Genomic DNA, 17,646 nt, shown 5'->3' with positions numbered 1-17,646 from the left:
ACAATCCTAGGAATTATCTTGTGAAAATTGGAGAGAAATATTGTGAACTCTAAGATGAACATAATCCTATTGATTATGTTTACTGGAGAACAGCAAGCTGAGGTTGAAAATGTTTCTGAAGTGAGTACAACTATTGTTTCAGAGAAACCAATATTGTAACGTGCTGAAAAAGATTCAAGTGTGATGACATAATTTAGTTTAGAGATGGATGGTACTCCAAATGCTGAGTGTATTTATAACTACAGCACAAATATCAGGTGCATTGTTGCACAGATCACAAAATGTGGAAGTCAGTGACTCATTAAACTCAATCAGTTTATGCTTTCCTTTTAGGAAAAAGTACTCCTTCAAAGGTTGCTTGGAAGTCAGGAGAAACATTAGAAGCCTGGCCTGTGGGTGTTCAAGGGAAAGGAAGGAATAAGCATAAGAATGTGAGTGGATGCCTAAGAATAAGAATTCTGTGATTTATTTGATATAATTGAATTTTAGGGTAGAAGGAATAGGAATCAGACGTTTATGAAGATACTTTGCAGTAAAAAGAAGATGGTAGAGTGTTACTTTTGGATTCCAGGAATGATCCGGAATAATGAATAACTTTGACTGTTGAAAGTAGTGTCTTGTCATGCTTAAAGTGGTTCAGGATGATTGGCAATAAATAGTTAAACCAGTGGTCCTCTGGGGTGGATGGGGTTTCCAGGGAGGGGCAGCATCTCTGGTGGCAGGCTTGTTGTGCTCCGCCCAAGGGCAGCTTGTCCACCCTTGATCCCCACCTGCCTCCCAGCTCTCAACTGTGGCTCCGAGTAGCTGTTTGCACGCAACAGCGGCCACACCCCGGTACACTGCTTCGACAGGCCAGCTAAGCCAGGTGACGGTAGTGGGGAACCACCATCCACAGTGAGATAGGGATATGCCTATCCCAGCATGCAAAGCCAGTTCCGGCAGACTGGGTGGATGAGATCAACTACAAGATCCAACGGCCAAGAAGGTGGTAATGCTTCGTGGAGAGCGAAGGTCATGACAAGTCACAGAAGGTGTCATGGCTATCCCCTGCAGCCGAGGAAGTCTCCAGTCACGACCATTTTTTGTGCCATTGGACCAAAGCCTTTGAGGCTGAGAGAGTGGAACCGTCCCAGTGTAATGGCTTTTTCACTATGAAACTCCTCCTGCACTGCTTACACCATCGTAGTAGGAAATGATGGACAACCAACACACACACACACACACACACACACACACACACACACACACACACACACACACACACGCACACACACAGAATTGTCCACTAGTTTAAAGTAAATTTATTATCAAAGTACATAAATGTCACCACATACAACCATTTACAATTGATACAAAGGCACACAATACACTCAAACAAGGACTGACAAACATTCAATGTACAAAAGGCAACAAATTGTGCAAATTCATGAATAAAAGCAAAATCTGTTTCATGAGGAGACTGAGGTCCTTTAACATCTGTCGGATGATGCTGAGGATGTTCTACGAGTCTCTGGTGGCCAGTGCGATCATGTTTGCCGTTGTGTGCTGGGGCAGCAGGCTGAGGGTAGCAGACACCAACTGAATCAACAAACTCATTTGTAAGGCCGGTGATGTTGTAGGGATGGAACTGGACTCTCTGACAGTAGTGTCTGAAAAGAGGATGCTGTCCAAGTTGCATGCCATCTTGGACAATGTCTCCCATCCACTACATAATGGACTGGTTGGGCACAGGAATACATTCAGCCAGAGACTCATTCTACCGAGATGCAACACAGAGCGTCATAGGAAGTCATTCCTGCCTGTGGCCATCAAACTTTACAACTCCTCCCTTGGAGGGTCAGACACCCTGAGCCAATAGGCTGGTCCTGGACTTATTTCCTGGCATAATTTACATATTACTATTTAATTATTTATGGTTTTATTACTATTTAATTATTTATGGTGCAACTGTAACGAAAACCAATTTCCCTCGGGATCAATAAAGTATGACTATGACTATGACTAATAACAATGATAATTAAATACCTAATAAATAATATTGAGAACATGAGTTACAGAGTCCTTGCAAGTGAGTCCATAGATTGTGGAATTGATTCATTGTTGGGATGAGTGAAGTTATTCACTCTGGTTCAGGAGCCTGATGGTCGAGGAATGATAACTGTTCCTGAACCTGGTGGTGTAGGCCTGAGGCACCTGTACCTCCTTGTTAATTGCAGCAGTGAGAAGAAAGCCTAGCCTGGCTAGTGGGTGTCTTTGATAATGGACACTGCTATCTTCTGGCAGCATTCCATGTTAAAGTACTCAGTGACGGGGATGGCTTTGCATGTGATGGACTGGGCTGTATCCACCACCTTCTGTCATCTTTTCTGCTCCTGGGCATTGGTGTTTCCATGTCAGTCCAAGATGCAACCTTTTAGGGTGCTCAGCACCGCACACCTATAGAAGCATTTCAAAGCTTTTGGTGACATGCCAAATCTTCACTGACTTCTAAGAAAGTAGAGGCGCTGCTACACTGAGGAATTTAAAGTTACTGACGTTCTCCACTATTGATCCACTGATGAGGATTGGTTCATGGACATCCAGTTTCCTCCTCCTATAGTCAATAATCAACTCTTTGGTTTTGCTGACGTTGAGTGAGAGGTCGTTATTGTGGCATAAGTCACCCGACTTTTCAGTCTCCCTCCTATAGGGTGATTCGTCACCACCTTTGGTTCAGCCAACACCAGTGGTGTTGTCCGCAAACCTAAATATGGCATTTGAGCTGTACCTATCGTCATAGTCAAAAGAATAAAGTGAGTAGAGCAGGAGGCAAAGCATACAGCCCTGTGGTGCACCTGTGCTGATAGTGGTTGTGGAGGAAATGCTGTTGCAAATGCAAACAGACTGGGATCTGCAAGTGAGGAAATTGAGGATCCAGTTGCACATAGAGGTATTAGAGAGTCTAGGTTTTGGAGCTTATTGGTTAATTTTCAGGGGATAATAGTGTGTTGAATACAGAGCTGTAGTCTACGTAGAGCATCTTCACTATCTAGATGTTTCAGGCTAAGTGAAGAACCAATGAAATGGTACCTGCTATTGACCTGTTGTGACAGTAGCCAAGTGGAGTGGAACAAAGACACTCCTCAAGCAATAGTTGATATGTCTCATGGCCAACCTCTTAAAGCACTTCATCACAGTGGGTGTAAGTGTTACTTTTTGATAGTCATTAAGGCAGGTTACCACGTTCTTCCTGGGCAATGATATCATTGAAGCCTGTTAAAGCAGTTAGAGCTATCTCAGACTACTGAAGTGAGAGATTAAAGATATCAGTGAGCTCTCCAGTCAGTTGATTAGCAGAGGTTTTCAGTACTTGGTCAGGTAAAACGTCAGGCCAGATGTTTTCCATGGGTTCACCTTCCTGAAGGATGCTCCCACATCTGCCTCAAAGGTTGAAATCACAGGGTTGTCAGAGGCTGTAGGGGTTTGTGAAGGTGCCTCCATGTTCTGTCAGTCAAAGTGAGTATAAAGGGCATTGATCTCATCTGGGGAGTGAAAACTTGTTGTCACATATGACACTTGGTTTTACTTTGCAGGAGGTGATAGCATTCAAGCCCTGACACAGCTATTCAGCATTATTCTCTGATTGAAGTTTGGTCCAGAATTACCACTTTGCATGTGAGACAGCTTTCTGGAGGTCATACATGAAAGCCACTGATCTAGTCCTCACAGACTGAGGATCCCTTGGTTCATCCAGGCCTTCTAGTTGGGGAAGATTCCTAAAGATTTGGTGGGAGCACAAACATCCACAAGTGTCTTATACTCCTTACATTTAATGAGCTGAAATCATGGCTGTACCAGGACAATAGCCAGCGTGAAGAGGAAGTAAGAGAAATTTGTTAGTTGACTGGGCAATAGAAAATGATAATTTAAATGAAGATGTGAAATGTTTGAGCAAGATGTCAGTTGAACAAGAGAATGAGAGTTGCTGCTCAGTTCGGGAAGATGTATTACGTACCTTGACGGCCTCTTTCTAAGGTGTGAAGACGGAACTGTAATCTTACAGAGAACAAGAAGGAGTCAGTCTCATGAAGGTGTGAAAGAGTAGGGTGAAAAGTTGAATACTGAACAGCTGTGGTTGAAGTTAGAGAGGGAAACCACGAAGACAAACATGACAACAGGAAAATGGTCTAGGAGAGTTCAAGAGAAAGGAAGCAAGAAGTGGGTGGGTGAAGATTGTGGAAGGATAAATGCTTGGCTCAGATCAGGAGCTGAAGCCAGAAAGTGAATGGCACTAAGAATATCAATCATCTAATCATTCTTATGCAAAGATTTGTGTGATACATATTGTATATCCAGGGAGTGTGTGGGGAAAAGAGAGGGAGAAACAATAGAGTCATTATTAAAGTTGAAGTAGAAACTACTAAATTGAATTCCTCTGGGAGGCCTTCTTCTGCCACCATCACAGTCTTTACTTCCGCTTCCGTTATTAAGGATAATCTTATGATCCAGAGGCCAGACTTCAACCTATTGCAGTGACTGAGCCGCAGATGGCCTAGGAGTCTGCCTCAGAATGAAAGTGTCAAAATTGTATTTAGGATTCACTGCCTGTGATCACGCACCATCTGTATACTGAGTGAGCAGGCTTTGTGTGGATCAAAATTGTGGTCCCTGCGAAGTACTGTCAATGCAAGTAATGTCACCCTACATCATGTAGTCCGATAAAATCAACTTCCCCAGTCCACCTGCTGGTCTCTGGCAAGGGTGAACGAAGAGCAGCTGACTCTTTGAAAGCAGTCTTTCTGTGTGTCCTTCAACAACAGTGGATGGCAAACAACGAGATGCTGTGAATACCTCCAGCTTCAGGCTGGAAAGAGCCACCAAAGTTTTATGCCGCTATCACCTTGACAACCACTGGCAATACAGGCCAGCAAATTGTTGAGGATGTCACTATGCTACTGCACTTTCTTCCTCACTCAGCCGACTTGCTGCTTCCCCTGTATGTAGCTTCCTGTTCTCACCATTTCCGATCCCCTTACAGTAGCTCATCCAAGTCTTCATACCCTCTGTTCATTCTTTCAGTCATTTTATCTTCCAATTGGAAGGCCAACTAACACAGTCATGTCTGGGAACAACCAGTTTTTATTGAAGCCAGAAACCAGCAAATTTGCCATTTGTCACACCACTCTCTATTGATGTCAGCAACCTGAAGGCATTATGGAAAGCATTAAACACTCATAGATCCTAAATAACAGACAGAAGAAATCGATCAGCGCCAGTCTGTAAACAGTTGGTAATTTCTTGCACTAGTGAGAAGACTTCATGCTGAAGGTGCGCTTGAAACACAGAAATCATGCAGGCTTTCATGGGAGGGTATTCATTTCATTGTGTCTATGCCAGTTAAAATGGATTCCACTTTAATCTTGCCTCCCAGTTCTTGGATTTTTCACCTAACAGCTTCTTGTTTTTCAGGTTTTCATCAAGATGTTCCTTAAATGTGGTGAGATATTCTTTCTCCATCACCCTTTCAAGCAAAGGGTCCAGATCTGACCACTTGTTGTATTTTATCATTTTGTTTTCTCAGCTGCACGCTAATACTTGATTTTGTTTACTCATAATTTTATTCAATTGACTATACTCCCAATCCTTCATTTCAAAAGAAACAGCAACATACTAGAACATCATGCTTCATAAATATGATCCTCCAAATGGCTAGCTCTTGCAAATGGTGGCTGATGGTCAGCACATACACATTCAGTGGGCTTAAAAGTCTGCTTCCATTCTGTATACAAATTCCCTCTATTCCTTTTAGTACTAACACATTCACCACACCAGAACTTATACAGAGCTCTAGCAGAGGTCTAACTAGAGTTTTGTATAAAGTCTATTAAAACCTCTCTGAACTTGGATTTACATTCCAGCTAATCAAATCAAATATTACTTCAGGCCCTTTGGCCAACTTAATCACCTGTCCCAACTCAATGCCTTTTTATGCATTTGTCAAATGCATTACCTCATATGTCTTCTGACTGAATTCTATTTGTTGCTTTCCTGTCCACTCAATAAGTCCATTGATATTAGGGATAATATCTTCCTCCCTATTTTCATAAGCAAATTTTTTAGTTGTCCTGCATTTAAGTCCAAATCACTTTTGGATATACCATACAAAACTAGAGCCCTAGTATAGAATCCCACAAGAAGCCTACTGTGCATGCTTCTAGTAATTAAAATGATCATTTAGACATTTGTTTGTCCCGTTGAGCCAAATTTTAATTCAACTTGCCATTTTGCTCTTTATTCCATGAGCTTTTACATTCCTCAATAAAAATGAGAGATAGTTTAAGTGCCTTGGTAAAATCCATGCATGGTATATCAAATGTGCTATCATCTTCAAATCTCTTCTTACTTCCTCTAAAGCTCAGTTAACTTATACATAGAATGATAGAGTTGTAGAGTACTACAGTACAGAAAATATCCACCCAGGCCACCTAATCCACGCTGACCTGTTCTACTACTAGTTCCATCTAACTGCACCCGGACTATAGCTCTCCAAACCCCACTATCCATGTATTTATCCAAACTTCTCTTAAAGGATGCAGCTTACATAACCACACATAAAGAGACATACACTAAATGTCCCTGAACAGCCACCACCTCACTAAATGCTAATTCCCACATAATTTTTCCAGCAATCTGCCTATTTCTGTTGTGACCTAATTGGTCTGTAGAATCTCCTTTTTTTTGACAAATACCAGCAAACTTCCAGTTCTGGTGCTATTCCTTTAGCCAAAAAGCATTGAAAATTATAGTTAGACCCTGCAATGTTCCCTGCACTATTTCATTTAAGAGCCTAGGTGACATTATATCTTGGCTAAGCGATCTATACACTTAAAAATCACTACATCTCATAATGTGCCTTCTATCACAAAGTATTTCAATTTTAATACGTAACATTCTTTTTTCTTGTTCACATTATATTACACATAAATTTCTATCTCCAGTCAGAGTCTGTTGTTCTTCTCTATATTAGGAACCAGTGAGTCCTTCATAATTCTATGCTGTACAGTTCCATCTCTCTATTTTCTTTAATATACTTATGATGTTCTTAATTTTTACTTGATGACTTTTTTCATGTATTTCATTATCTTCCTATTTTTATGTTAAATTTAATCATTGTGTTATGATTCCCCATTGTCACTGCAGCAATGAACTCTCAATACCTATCAGTAGATCCCCTTTATCATTTACTGCACTCTCTATGCTGAAAATACTCAGCAGGTCAGGCAGTATCTGTGGCAAGATAACCATGTAACAATTTCAGGTCAATGACCTTTCATAACAGCCTTTCATTATTTACTCCAATCTGCTGAAAATCTCCAGCATTTTTTTTTGCTTAAATTCACTATTTCAAGTAATGTAGAGTAATATATTGTTATTAGTGGAAAACCTTATTATTACTACATTATTTTACACCTTTGTAATTTGTCTGCATCATAGTTGGGAGCTTAACATCCAAGGATACAAATTATATTGAAAGGATGGGCAGAGGTGGGTGTTTGGCTCTGTTGCTGGAGCTTTTGGAAAGCATCAAGTTGGATAAGTCACCAGGACCAGATGAGAGGTACCCTAGGCTGCTGTGGGAAGCAAGGGAGGAAATTGTTGAGTCTCTGGTACTGACCTTTGCATCATCAATGGGGACAGGAGAGGTTCCAGAGGATTGGAGGGTTGCAAATGCTGTTCCCTTATTCAAGAAAGGGAGTTGAGATAACCCAGGAAATTATAGACCAGTGAGTCTTACTTCAGTGGTCGGTAAGTTGATGGTGAAGATCTTGAAAGGCAGGACTTATGAACATTTGGAGAGGCATAATATGATTAGGAATAGTCAGCATGGCTTTGTGAAAGGCCTTATGAGCCTTTTTGAATTTTCTGAGGATGTGACTAAAAACATTGGTGAAGGTAGAGCAGTAGATGTAGTGCATATGGATTTCAGCAAGGCATATGAAAAGGTACCCCATGCAAGGCTCATTGAGAGAGTAAGGAGGCATGAGATCCAAGGGAACATTGCTTTCTGGATCCAGAATTGACTTACCCACAGAAGACAAAGAGTGGTTGTAGATGGATCATATTCTGCGTGGATGTCAGTGACCAGTGGTGTGCCTCAGGGATCTGTTCTGGCATCTCTTGACTTCGTGAATTTTATAATTGACCTGGATGAGGAAGTGGAGGGGTGGGTTAGTAAATTTGCTGATGACACAATGGTTTGGGTTGTTGTGGATAGTGTGGTGGTCTGTCAGAGGTTACAGCGGGACAAGGCAACAGTGAGTGACAAGAGAAGTTAAATACAGCAAAAAAGAAAAAGAAGAGGGCATATAATACAACAAAAATTAATGAGAAGAGAGAGGTGTGAAAAGCATTTAAAAACCAACAGAAGGCAACTAAAAAGCCATAGGGAAAAAGATGAAACATGGAAGTAAGCTGACCAATAATATAAAACATAAAAGTTGGTTTTGGATATATAAAGAGTAAAAGAGGGACAAAACTGGGTATTGAACCGCAGGATAAGGATGCTAGATAGGTAGTAATGGGAGCCAAAGAAATGGCAGATGAACTTAATAAGTAATTTATGTCAGTCTTCACTGTGGAAGACACTAGCAGAATGCCAGAAATGTGAAAGTGTCAATGGGCAGAAGTGAGTATAGTTGATATTGCTAAGGAGAAGGTGCTTGGGAAGCTGACAGTTCTGAAGGTAGTTAAGTCACCTGGACCAGATGGACTACACCCCAGGGTTCTGAATGAGGTTACGGAGGAGACTGTGGAGGCACTAATAATGATCTTTCAAAAATCATTAGATTCCGGAATGGTTCTCGAGTACTGGAAAATAAAATATATCATTCTACTCTTTAAGAAAGGGGGGAGGAGGCAGAAGAAAGAAAACTATAGGCCAGTGGTTCGAAAGATGTGGGAGTCAATTATTAAGGATGAGGTTTTGGGGTACTTGGAGACACATGATAAAATAGGCCAAAGTCAGTTTGGTTTTCGGGGGGGGGGGGGAATCTGTTGGAATCCTTTGAATAAATAATAGGCAGAACAGACAAAGGAGGGTCAGTGGATGTTGCTTATTTGGATTTTTAGAAGGCCTTTGACAAGGTGCAGCACATGAGGCTGCTTGACAAGATAAGAGCTCATGGTATTACAGGAAAGATAATAGTTTGGACAGAAGATTGGCTGACTTACAGGGGACAATGAGTGAGAATAAAGGAGGCTTTTTCTGGTTGGCTGTCAGTGACTAGCAGCGTTCCACAGGGGATGGTGTTGGGACTGCTCCTTTTCACGTTATATGTCAATGATTTGGATGAAGGAATTGATTGCTTTGTGGCCAAGTTTGCGGACAAAATGAAAATAGATGGAGGGGAAGAAGGACTTAGAGAGATTGGAGAAATGGGCAAGGAAGTGGCAAATGCAGTATAGTGTAGGGAAGTGCATGTCATGCTTTTTGGCAGAAGGAATAAAAGTGTAGACTATTTTCTAAATGGGAGAAAATTTAAAAATTGGAGGTTAAAGGGACTTGGGTGTCCTTGTGCAGGATTCCCTAAAGCCTAACTTGTAGGCTGAATCAGTGGTAAGGAAGACAATGCAATGTTAGCAATCATTTTGAGAAGACTACAATACAAAAGCAAGGTGTAATGCCAAGGCTCTATTAGGCATTTGTCAGATCACACTTGGAATATTGTGAGCAGTTTTGGGCCCTTTATTTGAGAAAGGATATGCTGGTGTTGGAGAGCATCCAGAGGAGAGTCATGAGAATGATCCCAGGAACGAAAGTGTTAACATATGAGTAGTGTTTGATGGGTCTGGGCCTGTGTTCACTGGAGTTTAGACAAATGAGGGGGATCTCATTGAAACCTATCAAACATTGAAAGATTTAGATGGAATGGGTGTGGAGAGGATGTTTCTGATAGTGGGAGAGGCTAGGCCCGGTGAATCTGTGGAATTCATTACCACAGATGGCTTTACAGGGCAAGTGATTGGGTACTCTTATGGCAGAGTTTGATAGATTCTTGATTGATCGTGGTGTCAAAGAGAAGGCAAGAGAATGGGATTGAGAGGGATAATAGCTCAGCCATGATAGAATGGCAGAGCAGACTCAATGGGCCAAATGGCCTAATTCTCTTCCTATGTTTTATGGTCTGTTATTGCTCTCTGATTGGCATGGGGAATGAAGTACACATTAATGAGAGTTCAGATTTGGGAACTCTACCTTTTCAAATGAGTCTACGTTTGTCCTCACTAGCTTCTTGAATTCCTTATACAGCTCAGATTCTGATTTACTTTCAAGTATCTGTTTCCAGCCCATTCTAGCTAAATCACATCTCAGTCAAGTAAAAGTAACTCATTTCAGTTTAGGACTTTAATCCCTGACCATCATTGTCCATTTCTATTTTAAATAAATCTAACTGAATTCTCATCTTTGTCCCCATTTCTCTTTTTCCAACCCTTCACTGGTTTATTCCCTAAAATAAACCTCTTGGGACTGTTTAATAAATTACACTTGAATGCATTTCATGAATTTTGCTACATCTATACTCCTTACTCTGGTACTGTCCTAGTTGTTATCAAACTTAGAACACTACATCACAGCACAGGTCTTTCAGTCACGATGTTGAGTTAGCCTTTTAGGTTACTCTAAGTTCAACCTAACCCTTCTCTCCTTCATAGCCATTCATTTTTCTAAATCCATATGCCTACCAAAGAGTTTCTTAAATGCCCCAAAACTTGTGCCTTTACCACTGGCCTTGGCAGGGTGTTCCACGCACTCACCACTCCGTGAAAAAGACACTAACCTCTGTTCTTTCTCTCCAATACTTTCTTCCAATCATGTTTAAATTTTACCCCCTTGTATTAGTCATCTTCACCCTGGGGAGAAAGTCTCTGGCTATCCATTCGATTTGTCCCTCTTTTCATCTTGTTCCCTCTTATCCTCATAAGTCATGCCCTCTAATCCAGTAAGCATTCTGGACCCTCTCTAAAGCTTCCACATCCTTCCTATAATGAGGTGATCAGACCTAGAGCTGAACACAGTATTTCAATTGTGGTCTAACCAGGGTTTTGTAGAACTGAAAAATCACCTCTTGGCTTTTGAACTCAATTCCTTGACTAATAACAGCCAATACACCATATACCTTTTTAACAACCCGATCAATGTTGAGGGATCTGTGGACATAAAGCCCAAGGTGCTTCTGCTCCTCCTCACTGCTAAAAGTCCTGTAATTAACCCTGTATCCTGCCTCCAAAGCTGACCTTTCAAAGTGAATTAGTTAATTAAAGAGCAATTGCTAAAAATACAGAATAAGATGCTGGAAGTACACAGCAGGTCAGGTGGCAATTGCAGAATGGAAAACTGATGGTTCAGGCTAATAAGATCTCATCAGAACCTGTCATTGGTTCCTTCTGATCTGCTGAGGTTTTCTAGCATTTTCTTCTAAATTTTGCTATCAAGTTAATGTTACATCAGTAATTTTTGCACCTCAGAAATTTGCTTATACATTGACTGTTTGGGGGCCCTTCCTAACTTCTATCATTGGAATTACTTTGTTTTTAATCCTTAATTCATCCCATTTAGTTTCATCCATTTTTTTTCAAGTAGGTTATCAGTCCATACAATAATCAGAAAAGTTTATCTTCAACTCTTCTGGAATCCTCTTATTAAATCCCTACCTTCAACATCAATTTAGTCTTGCTTCCTCCTGAATCTGACAAGCTATTTTCAGCTTTCCCGAAAGAAAAACCTTCGTTTAAGGGGAGTGATCCTGGCCTTATTGTGTGATGGATATTCACTGTGCAGGGGCCTTGTTTTTGTTGCCAGGCTCAGCTTTCTAAACACAACAGCTGCCACTTGTAAAGACCGAAATGTTGTTTTTGAATAAGTTAAACCAACAATTAATATTCTTTGTTTAGATTTTGGTTGTGAACTGGGACCAGTCTTCAGATCTTAATCTAAATGGAAGGCAGTTATCAGTTTGAAGTTAAAAACACATCTTTGCAAACAAGCACTGACTCTAGAACAGACATGTTGACACCACAGCACCTGGTCTAACTGTTCGAGAGTTGCAGTGTAGGACAATAGGTTATTTAGTTTGGCTTGTTTCAAATAGACAACACTGCCTAAGTTGTTTTGTTTAAGGAAGCTTGCAGGCCAGATGGATAATATCACTTGGCTTATAAATAGCTGATGTAATTGGAAACTTTTGTGTGCTCAGGGAGTGCACTTCACAGCTTTAATTGTGGATACCTTGGAATCATGGATATCTGTCTCCAGAACCTTTCAGACCACTTGTATTAAAAGGTATATGAAAAAAATGCCACATGCGTTTGAAGTCATCCAAGTGTCAAAAAGATGGTATAAATTTAGAGAGCAGTTTAGGCCTATTAGGAATAATTAACGAACATCAAAAAGCTAAACAGAAACATGCTTCTTTGCTGCCTTTGATTTCAGTGACTGATGACTGCTTTCTTTGCGATTCATAGGTATGTCTTTTTCGCTTATAGGACTTGTACCTGTGTTTTGGAAATTCTGAGTGTTTTAGAAATCGTTTATAATTGGAAATCTTTTAGAGGATAGAAATTCTCTGTGAGCTCACATGTATTTAAAAAAGTGTTTGAATTTAATATTGAATTACTGAAAATAAATGAACTGTGTTTTATACTACTTTGTTAGCTGATGGTATCTTTGCCTTAGTAGGAAAGGATGACCCACTTCATAAATAGTGGTTACTGGCAGCTAAACTAACCATGGAAGATAAACAGGGAAGTGAACTAGTGTTTGAAGATGGCATAGTTACAGAATAGCATCCGCTTGGTGAGGATACTTCCAACTATTTACATTGGATAGGGCTTAAGATCTTTGTTTGAGTTTTGAACTTTGCAGTCAGTAAGCTCAGTAACTCACAGCTGCTGCACAGGTCCTATCAAGCTCGAAATGGTCCCAGAATTTAAAGTCCTCCCTCTTGCCAGTCATCTTTTAAGACCATAAGACCATAAAATATAGGAGCAGAAATAAGCCATTTGTCCCATCGAGTCTGCTCCGCCATTTCCGCTGATCCAATTTTCCTCTCAGCCCTAATCTTCTGCCTTCTCCCCATATTCTTTCATGCCCCGACCAATCAAGAATCTATCAACCTCTGCCTTAAGTATACATAAATACTTGGCCTCCACAGCTGCCTGTGGCAAAGAATTTTAAACCAAACATTCACTTGTCTAATCCTTTTATTTCAATGTTCACTGAAGATACTGGGAATAAACCAGAAAATTGCTACGTTTGTGGTTCTGCTCTTTAATCTCCTGCCTAAATCCCTGTAATCAGCCACAGGACCTCAGACATCTTTTAATATATATTGTTGGAGTACAGCTTCTGGTTGCTCACGCTCCTCCTGAGAATATTCTGCTGTTGTGCCATAGCATCCTTGTCCCTGGAACTTGGAAACTGGAACTAAGTTGTGGCCACAGAAACATTTTTCTGTCCCTTTGATTAACGAATTCCCTTTCACTGTAGCATCAGAATTCTACTTCTCTTCTCACAATCCCTTAAGCTCAGAGGTGACCTAAGCTCAGTGCACAAATGCACTGTAGTCAAACCAGATGCTGTTGAAAATCTGAAATCCAGATCTTGGAATACTCCAGCTGGCATTACTTCCTTTGCATATGTTTGTTCATACTCCAACATTCTAGATTTCCACGTAACTCAGCATATGTAATCTACAGATGCGGGGAGCCCTACCATAAATCCATTTACTAAAAGGAAAATAAATCAAATCCGACTACACTTTCAAGTCAATACTTATTTAGGTCTGGAATATTTTTCTGGTTTAATTGATCAAATAAATAGTATTTTGCTATCAATTAAACAATGTTTTTTTTTAAATATCAAGCAGCATCTCTCCTCTGTTTTGTCAATTCCCTTGCCAAGCAGATTCTTTTGCTTCAAACTCAGAAATTGTTGTCAGTTAAAACAGCAGTCTATGCTGCATTTAGTTGAGAAAGATCACCAGCTAAAGATTTAAGTTCCAAAGCAAAAATTAGCTGTTATATCACAATGTTATTGACACCATGATCCATTTACCTCAGACACCTTTCAGCTGATCAATCTGCTCCTCTGTGTCTTTACCAACACTGTATCCACATAGCCTGCCCCATTTTGATAACCAAATAACATACACAATCCTTTCCCAAATATAGGAATAACTGTTTCCAGAAATAGTCAGTGAAATGGTGCAAGAACTGCCGTAATCACATCAGTTCTATTGGTTTGGAAGAGGTAAATCATTCAGGGATTGATTTTGAAATATGTGAGCAATGGGTTTAGATATATGTTTGCCTAGACCCATCCAATGGAGTTACCATAAAAAGTGTCATGCTTGTATATAAACTAATCCATGGTATTTTATATCAACCAATTTACAGGTAGAAAATAGTTGTCATAAAAATAATCAGCAATATATATGCAGATATGTAAACTAAAGCAAAGGCAACTTTTTCAGAAGCCATCCAAATTATGAAAAATGTAAATGTCATTCCCATGTTTAGAGCTGTTGTACAAGTGTAACCCCCCCCCCCGCCCGGCCACCCTCAGGGTCACTCGGCTCGCTGTCGTCTAGGGAAACAGCCTCGGCCCCGGCAAACTGGGTAATAGTTTGTGTGGATGCTCTGTGAGGTACCCCACCCCGCCCAAATAACAGACAATACACCAGATGCGATTAAATGATATACAGTTTATAGATATTACTGGAATTATATAATTAAAAGAGAATAAAATATAAAAGGAAAATAAAAGGCGCCACACTTATCAAAGTTCAATCTCTTCGTGCACAAACAGTTGGAGCTCAAGGACCTTCTTCTTCACCCTGCGACCCCCCTCAGACCACCTCGACCGGCCGCCTGGGACCAACAACGGTGGTCGACCAGACACTCCACACGAGTCCGTCTCCGTCTCCTCGCCGGACGTCCCACTTGGGGTCCGACCCTGTTAGCGGACTCACAGCACCTCGTCCATCCTCTGTCTCGCTCTCCTGCCTTCTGCCCCAAAACCCCGCGCATACAGTATCTTCAAATACACCAAAACCATAACAACTATCCCAATTGGTTAATAGAAGGCTGCTATCTCAATTCAAAGTAAAACAAACTGCTAGCGCAAACTCTCTTCAGCGTTAAAGCACAACAAAGCCGCATTCCCCAGATTAACATAAAAAAGTCGCCATTTTAATTAGCCTCTGCAGTAACATAAAAATCGAAACCCCCTTGTATTGAACAATTGTCAATTTTTTTTCATATTTTTCCTATTTTGGAAATTCAAGATTATAGAAAATGGTGTGGCCCTTGAAACAAATGATGAACTGCTTATGTCAGGGTATGAGCCAATATAGAACAAAACATAAATAGATAGATACTTTATTAATCCAAAGGAAATTACAGTGTCACAGTAGCATTACAAGTGCACAGTTATACTAATATTAGACAAGACAAATTTTAGAAGAGAACAAATATTAGAAGAGAATGATTCATGAGGTTGAAGATGACTAGGCAAAAGTGAAAGAGATCTTGAAGTGCTGATGAACCTTTTGCCTGTGGTGTGACTGGAACCAATTAAGTTAATTTGCCTGTGGTAGACAAGAAGGTGATGAAGACTTGTTGAAGTAATGAAAAAGTTAATATGGAATCCAAATTATTTTTTTTTAATCTGGTTCAGTAATGTACCTAACATTCACCCAAAAATAACATATAAGACAAAGAACATTCCCACTCCCCAACCCTTCTCCCACCTGCTCCTACTTTAGGTATTGATTGTGTTTATGATGATTTCTTATATCTAAGTTTGATATTATATGGAATAAAAGATGTATTTTTGCTAGAAGCTGCATAAGATATTCATTACTCCAAAGATTGAAACCACGTTACTAGAAGCAGAAGTTGTTCCTGAATAAGAGGAGCGTAAGATTTTCCATGTCTTTCTAACAGGTAGCAAACATCAAACACTATAAAGTAATTTAAAATTCCCAAGGACACTTCATAAGGAACTGAAGACTTAATAATTAAATAGCAGCAATATTTGGGAATAGCAATATCATAATCTTTCCTGATTATTTTTAAACTTTGACTTTGTTTAATGCAGATTAAAAGTTTATTTGTACATTCTGCCACTTTGATGTTATCACATTTATTCAGCTTAGATCACTCACTGCAACAAAAGCTGTTCTCTGGGGTCAAAGATCCTTTGCATGAAACGCAGATAATGGCAGCATGAAAGTGTCACAGTTTGAAACAACTGAGTCTTTCATAGTTTTCTGCGATGTTTTCTCCCTTTTAAATATGTGTATATTAACGACAACACAGCAAGATCCTGATATACAGCAGCCTACATATTTTGCAGACTTCTTAATAATCAGCATAGCTGACTGCCCTTAAAATAAGAAGCTTGCTGGCTGGGCTAATTATATCTGTGTACAATATAGCATCTCTGACCTGATGTATCTCATGCAATTACACCCTGATTCACTGCAGAAGAAAGGAGTTTTATGAATTTAACTATGGTAACAAGACCAGGTGGTTTATCATTGTTAAGCTTTGAAAGCCCTTAATGAGTACTACATAATGCAGCACAGGAAAATACTACATTGTTACTGTTTAATTACAGCATGCTAAAAACTGTGACATATTTGCATTTTGTAAAATAGGCTTGATTTGCCAAACAGAAAAATCTAACAAATTATACAAAATATACAGCGCATGTTTAAAGCTCTACGAAAATATTTAGTCACCATAGGATTTTCAACTTGGCAATAATTGAAGGCTAAAAACTAAATCATCTGCCAGAAACTTTTATTCTACTATCAAGAGCATTTCAGTGAAAAAGAAATCTGGATGAATCTGAAGACCATTTTTTTTTAAAGTTGGCTCATGTTTTGCCCACTCAGGATGCTTTTCTATAATGTTGTTGTGAACTGGGGAATTCTATACAAATTTTGGACATGTTCTAGAACAGTGGTTGCCATTTGAAGGTGAAATCAATAATTTTGGTGATACCATCTGTGTTGAGGAAAGAAAATTAGATAAACGAAGATTTCTTTCCCTCAGACTCAGACACAATGTTCTTAGATTTGTTTGTCAAAACAATAAGACATAGGAACAGAATTAGGCCATTCGGCCCATTGAGTCTGTTGGATCATCTCAAAGCAAAAAACAACCTGCCGGAAGAGTTCAGTGGGTCAAACAACACTTATGGGGAGAAAGGAATTGTTGACATTTTGAATCAAAATGCTGCATCATGACTGAGAATGGAGAAGATATAATGAGGAGAGGTGAAGTGGTCACCCAGGGACCTGAAATGATTGGCGGACTGTGGTTGGGTGAGAGATGATAGGCTGTTTGAGTCAGATAGGTGAAGAGAGCACTGGAATTGGGACACAGAGGCAAGGGCATGACAGATAGAGGAAGAGAAAATGAAGGAGAGGCAGATGGAGTGAGATTGAGGACCTCTCATGATTCCTATTATCACCTCACTTATTTCCAGCATGGGTAGTCTTTGTGTTCCTGCTTATCTCTGTCCAACAGCTGTCTCCACCTTCACTCATCCCCTTACCTCATCTTTCGCCATCCGCCCCTCCTATTTTTTCTTGCTTA

At 40.0% G+C, this 17,646-nt stretch overlaps 1 protein-coding gene across 1 annotated transcript in view; it reads left to right on the top strand.

Annotated features, from left to right (window-relative positions):
- The first annotated feature begins 427 nt into the window (after positions 1 to 427).
- LOC140205533 (ethanolamine kinase 1-like) overlaps positions 428 to 17,646 on the top strand; it is a 524,152-nt gene continuing 506,933 nt past the window's right edge. The window contains exon 1 of the mRNA XM_072273152.1: positions 428 to 431. The gene's annotated coding sequence lies outside the window, so the exon portion shown is untranslated. The remainder of the gene's footprint in view (positions 432 to 17,646) is intronic.

This window comes from Mobula birostris, chromosome 11 (genome assembly GCF_030028105.1).
Source record: "Mobula birostris isolate sMobBir1 chromosome 11, sMobBir1.hap1, whole genome shotgun sequence".
NCBI classification, from domain to species: Eukaryota; Metazoa; Chordata; class Chondrichthyes; order Myliobatiformes; family Myliobatidae; genus Mobula; species Mobula birostris.
This window is presented reverse-complemented; position numbering and strand designations above follow the sequence as displayed.